Source organism: Balaenoptera musculus, chromosome 9, assembly GCF_009873245.2.
Source record: "Balaenoptera musculus isolate JJ_BM4_2016_0621 chromosome 9, mBalMus1.pri.v3, whole genome shotgun sequence".
NCBI lineage: Eukaryota > Metazoa > Chordata > Mammalia > Artiodactyla > Balaenopteridae > Balaenoptera > Balaenoptera musculus.
Window position 1 is genome coordinate 46,037,725 of NC_045793.1, and position 10,912 is coordinate 46,048,636.

Here is a 10,912-nt window from a genome sequence, read left to right on the forward strand (position 1 = left end):
TAGGAGTGAGGCAGTGTCCCTCAGCTTTGGGAGCTCACAGCCTTAGGGGAGAATGTGTCCTTGTCTGTCAGGCAAGGTCATTCATTCATGCTGCTTGGAAAAGAACTTAAAAACAAACCCCACACCTTGTGCATTGTTGGTAGGAATGTAAAGTGGTGAAAAACAGTAAGGTGGTTCCTTAAAATATTAAAAACAGAATTACCATATTATCCAGCAATTCCACTTCGGGGTATATACCTAAAAGAATCAAAAGCAGGGTCTGGAAGAGATATTTGTACACCGTGTTCATAGTACCACTAATCACAATAGCTAAAATGTGGAAACAGTTCAAGTGTCTACAGATGGATGAATGGATAAACAAAATGTGGTATATTATACGATGGACTATTTATTATTCAGCCTTAAAAAGGAGGAGAATTCTGATACGTGCTACAACATGGATGAAGCTTGAGGGCATTATGCTGAGTGAAATAAGCCATTCACAAAAGACAAATACTGTGTGATTCCACTTTTATGAAGTACTTGGAGTAGTTGAATTCATAGAGACAGAAAGTAGAATGGTGGTTGCCAGGGGCTGGAGGGAGGGGAGTTAGTGTTTAGTTACAGAGTTTCAGTTTTACAAGATGAAAAGCGTTCTGGGTATAGATGGTTATACAGTATGAATATATTTAGCACCATTGAACTGTACACTTAAACATGGTTAAGATGGTAAATGCTATGTTATGTGTACTTTACCACATACACACCACCACCCCCGAAGCAAATTCTTCTCTGCCTGTTAGCCTGTCTGCAGTGTTTCCCCATATTGTAGGGACACAGCGAAATCCCTAAGGCAAACCTACACACATTTCCAGGCTGCACCCCTTGGTTCAAGACCTGGAAAGAGAGGGTGTGTTTACATTTGCTTGGCTATTGTAGTAGGTGTGGTCATCAATCCAATGACTGAATATGAAATTCGATTTCTCCCTCCCACAGTTGTAACCTTTCAAAGGTGTAGAAAAAGAAGACAGTCACCTGCCCTAGAGCCGCAGACCCAGGAAGCAAAAAGAAACCATAGTTTATTGTTCTACTCTGGGCCAGGCATTCTACTTTGTAAGCGTTATCTCGTTTAACCTTTATTTAATCACCTCAAAGAGACAGGATCCGCCATCATTCTCCCTTGGCAAGTAAGGAAATTGTGGCTCAAAGTTCACAATGTTACCCAAGATCCATAGCTAGTAAGCGTCAGGGGGGCAGGATCTGAATTCTGACTGCTCAGATGGATGCTCTCTGTGTGGTCTGATGAGGAGATAACAGGTGTGGGCCGTTTGCTTATACTGCCCTTATGATGCTAAAATGCAGTGCTTTTCACATGTGAATCAAGTGTTGAGGATCACGGGGTCCCTTGTAAAAAATGAAATTCTGACTTGGCTAAGGCAGGGGATTCTGCATTTCTAATGAGCTCTTAGGGGATACCAAAGGTGCTGGTATCACTTTGAGTAGCAAGACTTTAATTTGCAGAGGTTCCCAAACTTTCTCATTGTCTCAGCAGCTTTTTCTCAGGACTTTGGTTCAAAAGAAATTCCTATTCTGTTTTTTAAGTTGTTAGTTCCAAACAGCTTACTAAGTGTTATGTTCTAACAGCTTAGTAGCCATTAAACAATGATGTATATGTAAATTGAAGAAAACGATAATGTTTTTATTTTATTCTTGAATAAGCACAATTACTTACTAGTAGTGAGGCTGGAGATAGATGGGCCCCAGGCCTAGCAGCTAGAGTTTGTCCTCTGTGGACAGATACTCCAAAATAGCAGGAGGGGGGAGAAGCCGTGCCCTGCCTCGGTAAGAGATAGAAGACCACATATTCCTCATTCTCAAAGTCCTGGAGACCTTCCCAGCTACACACGTGCAGAAAGGTTCCTTGAAGGTCAAAAGAGAGGAGGCGCCACCGCATAGTAGAAGATGTCAACCTACCCATAGGCTTCTTTGCTAGAATCCATCTTGGCTAAGAGACACACACGTACACGTGGGAGGACCCTGAGAGATACCAAATATGGACTCAGAACCAGGCAAAGCAAGATGACTTGTCGAAAGGAAACCCTAAAGAAATGCGCCATAAAAGTGATTCAAACTACCACGAGGGCGCGACTCTCTCTCTGAGCCCGCCTGCGCGTCTATCCACATGTACCCTTTCTCCGCCTAATAAACACTTTACTTGTTTCACTACTTTCCGTCTCTATGTGGAAATTCATTTCTACACAGTTGATGGGCCAGGTCCTCGTCACTGGCCACTGGTCCCTGGTGGTCTGGGGGCTAGGATTCAGCGCTCTCACGGCCACAGCCTGACTTCAATTTCTGGCTGGGGAACCAAAATCCTGCTTCAAGCCCCTGCCAGCAGAGACCACCCGAGAACAGTAGGATATATGCGTACCCCATCCCTGCACAGTTTCTCAAACCTTGGAATCAGCTTGGACACCACCACCCTCCTTTCCTGTTCTGTATTGATCTTTTATGATACTTGCTGCTTAGGACGGCAATTGTCAAAAATCCAGCTTCCAAAAGCTATGACATCCTCAAAAGAAATTCAGTGCATATTGAAACTGTGAACTACCTGGAACTCATATTTCACACAGAGGCTCACAGATATCAAGTATTGCTGGAGTTCCCTCTGAAATTTAAAACATCCCGAGGCACCCCAGAGCTCCTCGGTGCACAAGTTTGGGAACCGTGGCTTTAAAGCACTCTGGCTTGTGTTAGAGAACAGCTGTGTGGAGACACAGACTAGGAGCCAAGAGACCCTTTCACCAAATTACTCTGTGACCTCAGCAGTTTGCCAAGGTCTTGAGGCCCTTTTCTGACTCGAGAGGGGACCATGTGAACTGACCTTTAACTTTCAGTTATAATATCTGTGATTCTAATGATCTGTACACTTCTCAACTCCCCCATAAGATTAAGCTCTTAGAGGGCGGGGGCTGAGTCTTATTCAGCATCAAATCCCACAGCACCTTCCTCATAGTAGTTGTTCAGTAAAGACTTGTGCGATAAATGCCTTTCGAAAACATCTTAATCAGTTTCCAGGGCTAGGGGATGGCGTGGGGTGGAGGGAGATTTTATCAATTCTTTAATATCCAAAACATTTTTATGTATGATAGAAGCATTTTAGTGGCCAGTGTTTTAGCAGTAATTTTAAAAGGATACATGCATAGAGGAGACATTTGTACCATGGAATTCCAGAAGGGCAGGAACAGAAATAGCAATCGAGGAGAACTCAATGCAAAAGCCAGGACTCCAGTTCTAGAACACCTGCTTACTACCTGTGAGGATTTAAGCAAGTGACTTGATTCTCTGTACCTCAGTCTCTTTATCTGTTTAATCTGAATCATAACAGCTACTCTCTGCCTATAGGGTAATTAAGACTATTTTAATAGGTGCCGCGTGTGACTGTGCTTGGTGAGTTAGGCATCCTTGTCATCCCATCACAGTGGGATCCCACCCCTCTCACCATCCCTGCCACAGAGGGGTGACTACAACTGTCCACTATGTCCAGCAAATGACAGCAACTTCCAGAAGCCATAACCAAGAGTAGAGATCCCTGCCCAGCATCACTACTTGAATTATGGGGCTCAGATGTGATCCAGGTAATTGGAGAAGAGCCAAAAGGAGAAGACAAAGAGTCTCTCAACCTCTGTCCTTGTGAGAGGTGACAAATGAGGCATCATAAGTCAATTTATTTCATAAATACTTATGTGTCCTTTGAGACAGACTCTTTCATCTTCATCTAAGGAATAAAAGAAAATGAACATCAGCAGAATGCCAATCATTCTTATTCTTTCCTTGGGACAAATCAAGCTATGGAATGGCTTTCCCTTAAAAATGGAAATTCCAAGCTCAGAACCTGATACTTTTCCCCAAAACGATAGAACCATCTTCCAATCTCACCTCAGTATCAAGATGAATCACTTTTTCCACCCATCTAAGCCGTCCTCCTGTCCCCTAATTGATGAGACCTCAGGGCTCTACTAACCCTCTCTTTTGAGAATCAGATCCAAGAACATCCACCAATTAATCCACAAGGTGTCCCTTGGGTTTACAGTTCATCATTATTGATTTTAGCCATATTAACTATGAAACCTAAAATAGACCAAACACATTTTGTGGGAATGAAGAACTCTCTGTGTGTGGGTATATTCATTAGAGTTATTCAGAGAAACAGAACCAATAACACACACACACACACACACACACACACACACACACACACACAATGAGAAAGAGAGAGCGAGAGAGAGAGAGAGAGAGAGGTTTTGAGGAATTAGCTCATGCAGTTGTGGGGTTTGGCAAGTCTGAAACCTGTAGGGCAGGCTGGAAGCCTGGAAACTCATACAGGATTTCTGTTTTGCAGTCTTGAGTCCAAATTTCTTCCTCTTTGGGAAATCTCTGTCTTTGTTCTCAAGGCCATCAACTATTAGATGAGGCCCAATGCTTTACTCAAAAGTCTACTGATTTAAATTAATCACATCTAAAAATTACATCACAGCAATATCTAGACTGGTGTTTGATGAAACCACTGAATATGTTAGCCTACCCAAGTTGACACATAAAATCAAGCATCAGAGTTGGTGTCCAAAAAATGACTGAGTCCATCCAAAAGAGCCTAAAATCGGCTGTTTATTGTAATTCAACTGGTACCACCATAAGATGAATAAAACCACGCGGGAGTAGAGACTCAGGATGGAGAAACTTTCCCAGGTAAATGTCTTGGGAAAATGAAACACCAAAGTTCCTCCTCCAACAGCCCATGTCTGGGCTTCCTGGCCCTACACAGTGAACGGGAACATCTGGGTGGTTGTGGAAACATCTGCACAGGTGTGTTCACTGCAAGGCAATCAATCTCTGGGTTGATGTACCCTTTTCAACAATAGTTCCTCCTCCACTGGGGCAAGTCCTTTCTGAGTAACTCTCTGCTTTATCAGATCCAGAGGAGGGGTGGAGCTCTGGGAAAATAAACAATGCAAAATCGTCACTCAGGGAAAGTAATGTCCTCCTACCCATCTCTCCCCTCTCCCTTGTCCAGAATGTGAGTCAGATCAGCCTGGTGGCAAGAGGTTAACGTGTTGGAAGGTTGGCCCATGTCTGGAGTATCGTGAAGAATGTATTCCTAGAAACATTTTGACTGTTTATTAAAAAGTATCATTCCCTCCCTCCCATCCCCCAAATGATGTTGTGCTTAGTTGTATTAGGAGGTGATTTCTAGCCAGTGATTGGCTGGAGCTTCTGAAAGGAGCTAAACTAACTCACCTGTTGATCCTCAGGCTCCCTTTCCATCCTTAGGGTCCTGCAGGTTTCCGTGAGCTTGGCTTGCTGAGCTGTGGTTCCTGATTCCCTTACCTGCCTCCCTCAGGGACCAACTCCCAATCCACACCCACCCCCCACCCCCATGCAGTGAAACACAAACCACAGTGTCACCCCTTCCTGTAATGCCCACTCCATGGCTGACTGTTGATGGGACGATGAAGGTCCACATCCTGTGCATGGCCTGCAAGGCCCTCCATGGTCTGCTTCCCTGTAATTTTCTCATCTTATTTTCCCTAATCTCCTTGCATTTTCTGATCTAGTCATTAGATTTTCTGACCTACCAGGAGATTTTGGGTCTCCTTTACTTGTTGCTTCCTTCTCCCCTCTGCAGTGTCATTTTCTTTTTTTGTCCATCCTTCATATTCTTTTTTGCCCGGTGAAGGGGCTGAGGAGGAAGTAGAGTGAAGGGAGCAGAGATTGGAGATCAGTGATCCTGAATTGTTTTGAATGAGCTGAAAGGATGACATCAGTGTGTGTGTGTGTGTGTGTGCGTGCATGTATGTGTTGAATGTGCACTTTGTGCAGCACAGTATCTGTTGGTGAACCACCTAAATGATGTAAACAAGATCTCAGACACCAAGAGGAAAGTGATGGGAAAGAGAGGTGAACTAAGATTGAATTAATGTCTAGGGAACCAGAGGCTTCCAATGCATGATCTCAATTACTTGTCACATCAACCTGGAAAGGCAGTATAACCTAACAGTTTTTACAGATGAAGACATTGAAGCTAAGAGAAGTTCAGTAACTTGTGACGGAGGCATAGCTAGCAAACAACTGAGCTGTTAGTGGTACCCCATGGGTCTGGTTCCAAAGCTCCTCATTGTACCACACATCTTTCTCAGATGTGTATTTGTGTTCTCAAATTATGTTTGCATGCTCTCTATACAGAATTGTCCTGAGGACAGTTTAAAATTTTTTGCATCCCAAAGGTGACTCAATCAGAAACACGTGTCTTATGTAGCTATTATGGATGCCGGATTATAGGGAGAAGATCTTTCGAGATCCTTTTTTGAGCCCAAGCATCCTTCACTTGCCAGATCCTGTTTTCCTTACTGGACTGAGCTTAAGATTTGGACCTGGCCTCCCAACAATCTGGGTGGGAATTATCTGGGTGGTAGCCCTCCCTTTCTCTAATACCCTTGGTGTGAGCCATTCTTCCCCAATGGAAACAGGTGTGTCACCTACTGGGTGTTTTAGATTCAAAATCCGCAGGTATTGCTGAGATGAAATTTACTGCTATTGTTCAATTTTAAAAGTATCATGCAACAGAGAAAATCTTCAAAAATGCAAAACATATCATACTCTTTTCTCTCACTGGTTCCTCACAAGTGTCTACCCTGTGAAGACTTGCGGTGTATCAGGAGTTGAGTTTTTATGAAATTTGTCATTCCTGCCAGAGCAAATCCTTCGAGAAGGAACAAATGGAATTCATTCAACCCAAGGTAACCCCAGACAAGGCCTGTCAAGTGGTTCTCTGGGCCGGGGCAGCTGTTTCCGAGAAAGGCCCACATGGACGATTACCTGTCCAGTGGAATGAAGACAGAAAATTAACTTTTGTCCCTCCTTCTTGCCAGGATGAGGACTAGAAAATTTCACAAGTGTTTTTACATTTAATCCTCACAAAAACCTAACAAAATCTACATGTATCATTTGTTTTTGCCAATGAGGAAGCAAGACTCCAAGGAGGTAAAGATGCAGGTCTAAGGTCAAGTCCCAAGTCAGTGGTGTGGAGCCTGAAACCAAACCAAGTCCACCTGATCACAAGGTACAAAACTCAGGTGATTCTAGTTCTGAACCTCAGTGCTCAGAAGACAGTGGATGACTCATAAACACCTGAGGAATGAGAGAATACATACATAAATGATTTAACATAAATTCCAGAACTTCAGAACAGAAAATTGACTACAAGGACTGTGAAATAACTTCCAAAACAAGACAGTCAAAAACAGAACCAGATAAAACAAATGCTGCATCTCTCATACTTTGGAGATTTGGTTGGCCTCGAATGACCCTTATTAGCAAATGGGAGAAACAGGCTGGTGGCCTGTGGGCTGATGGGTTGTGCCTTGGGAGATCTGATTGTCTTCACCCCAGAGAGAAGTGCTGGCTTATTTTCTTTCCTGGAGGAAGGGTGGCAGCTCCAGGCTCCCCTGGGCCCCATGTCCTCCATCAGACTGCTTGGATGGTTGATTCTATTTCCAACCACAGCCTCCTGAAGTAGATAGTTTAACATTCCAAACCTGCATTGCCCAATACAGTAGCCACTACCCACATGTGACTATTTAAATTCATCAAAATTAAGTAAAATTAAACATTGAGTTCCATAGTTCATTAGCCACATTTCAGGTACTCAGTTGGCACAAGGTGGCTACCATATTGGACAGCACAGACCTAGAACATTTCCATCATTACAGGGAGTTCTATGGTCAGCGCTGTTCCAAATAATTTGGTGTTGTTTCCTAATTTCAGCACCGTAATAAATAAGCCCTGTAGCTGGGATCCTATCATCTCTGAATGACAAACATAATCTTTGCTCTAGAATTCTCTTTCTGTTGACTTCTTCCTCTACTTCTCTCAATCAGGGTTGAGATTGAAATGAAATGGACCCCAGAATGTTCTGCCTCTTGACAAGCCATTGTGTGCTTGGCTTTGGTTGGAAAGAACATTTGGGGTCGAGATTTATATGCATACACTCATATACACATACAAGCATTCTACTGGGGATTTGGTGATGGAGCCTGTGTTTTTAAACCTCTTGGGAGAAACCAAGAATACTCTTTTCTCTCTAAGATTAATATCTCATAGACTGATAGGAATTTTTTTCAGAGGCAGGGTTTGGTAAAATCAGGCATTGATTCTCTGGAACTCCACTACACCTGAAATAATGCTTTTAAAGTACTGGAAAAAAAAAATATTTGTACTGTTGGCAAATGTACATTGCTCTGTCACCAAATACCCAAATGCAGAAGAAAATAAAGGCTTCCTTTCTGTTTTGGGTCATTAGAGCAAAGCCCTAGGAGGGGATTTATAACTACACAGTTACAAATTATGAATGCGCATTTGTTCAAGAACTACACCCTGTTGATTTGCTATTTAGTTTTTTTATTGCTGGCTTTTTGCTTTGCTCTGTAGGAGAGCGACTGCAGATTTGGCTGCTGCTCAGACTGAGGAATCGCCAGGGACGTTGCTCCTATTCAGAAATGCACAGGGTATATCAAAGACGGAGCTTGCAGACGTGCATATTAAAACCCATACATTACCCACACAATGAAAACCCTCATCCCACTGGACACGGGAAGCTTGGGGCTGAGTGTGAACGGAGGCCTCTCATGCTGGAGGCAGCTGAAGGAATGCTTGGCCTCCTTAATTATCTAGTTACAGGGCTTCTGACCCTGCCTGGCAAAGTCCTAGTGTTTCCTTAAAGGCCACCAAAGGAGGTGATGGGAGGAGGAGGGAAGGAGGGGGTGATCATGGGGCTTCCTACCGTACTCCTACTCAGTTCTTCAGATTCGATGTGTTCTACATACTAGCCTTCTCAGTATGATTTCCCTTCAACAAAAGGATCCCCAAACACTGGATAATGGAAGCAAGAAGCTTTCCTATGGGATTAAGGGGCTTAGGGAGGAGTGGGATTGGCCATGGTACTTGTTTTCTTTCTGGGTAGAAGCCTTAGAGCAATGGGTATTTGCTGGTATGCCTCAAGCCTTTCCTATGTGTGATGGCTCATTTCAATGAATGTGTGGGATTCATTTTTGTTCCAGCTACTGCCTTTCAGATGGAACACAGAGCCATGTGGTCATGCAATGGGATGGGGAGGGAAGGTAACGTGTGGCTGCGGAAAGGATGGAGGGATCAAGGAAAGAGCTATGTTTCCCGGGACAAGTGAGAACTCAATACCAAGAAATTATAATAGCATTGACCAGGGCAGTAAAGAGCTGTATCAGTCACTCAGCATTGAAGGACAACCTCGTCAACACTACAAGAACTCTGGGAAGACTTCTTTTTTGAGTTTCCTGAAATGGGTACTCTTATGTTATTAATATTCACCTTTTAATTCCAGCAATCATCCTGCTAAAAAATCTGGTTAATGAAGTTGTGTGGTGAATATATACTATTTGAGAACCACTGCAAAAAAGGGTGAAGGGAACAAGTGGCTAGACTTGCTCAGACTCATAGCAGCTCCCTTTCCCTCATAGTACAGGCAGACAGCTGTCTCTTGCCTTCTAGGGGCAGATTTATCAAGGAGTTAATAAAGCTTAAACTCCAGGGCCCCTCACTAGCATGTGCCCTCTTGAGTTCTGGGGGTAGTTGGGAACCACAGAGTGTTCAGGGAGGAGGGAAAGCCTGGGTGTCATCAGAAAATATTTCTGGTAAGTTGCTAAAGAAATCGCAGAAGAAAAGCACCCAGATATTCAAGATTCCAGAACCTGGATCTACCATTGGGCTCAGCGTCTCCCCCATCCCACATCCTCCCCACCCCGTCTCCAGGTTTCACACACCTTTCAAACACCTGTCTCTTAACCTGACTTTGTCTGTATCACTGCTGCTGTTTGGCGGCCCCGTGCTGGTAACTGAGGGTCAGTTTGGTATAAAGGCTCTAGTTATATAACCCCAGGAGGGGCACAACCTTGACTCTACTTATACTAGAGGATGTTTCAGACACTTTCCCCCTAAGGCGATCCCAGGACCCATGACAAGCCCGTAGGGACTACCCTGGGTGCCCGGCAGCTAGGAGCTGCAGAAGGTTGTACACAGCGGTCATTCCTCCACACCCAGCAGCCAGGATCACAGCACTCATGAGTTTGGTGGCCTGAGTTTCCATCCTGGTTTCTCCTCCAAGTCAGTTTCCTTGGCTATTTAGTTTTCTTACAATTGCTTTCCAGGATCAAACGAGACGATAGAGGAAAAAGATTGAACAAATGCAAGGGCTGACAGCACGCTATTCTTTTCATGAAGGGCATTATTTAAGTAGTGATTAAACAATACATTTTAAATATAGATTATACATGATTTGATGGATAAATATTGTTGCCTAGCGCTAACACATAATTGTAAGGATGTGAGGATCTGTGGTTCGCTGTTTTTATGCAACTCTCAAAATTCCCATTTGGCACCAGATTGGAAGAGTGAGGTTGGTTCAGAGGAGCTCATTTATCTTCCATTTTCTGCTGCTTCTTCTCAGCAAGTCTCCTGAAGACGAGGAATCTCATCTTCTTGGAAGGACCTGCTACTGTAGGTTAAGAAATACCTATCCTTTCTTCGTGAGAAAAATAAGCTGGTATCTTGGATTTTTCCAGGGCAGACCCCATTTCAAATACTACATTGTTTTCCCTGTAAATACACTTATCTGTGGAGAGTCTCCTGCCCTGAATTTTGGGGGTCAGGGATTATGGTCATTATTGTGTTCTGAACTTCTGTGAAGATGATACCTTAACGCCAGTTCAAAGGCAATCCTGTGTCCAGGAGACCAGGAGGAGGAGAGTTTCAGTCCATCTATTTTCTCTGCATTCATTCACTGCCTTGGGGAGTTTTCTGAGTAAGTCTTCCACACTTAGAAATTACAAGTTACAAGGGAGCC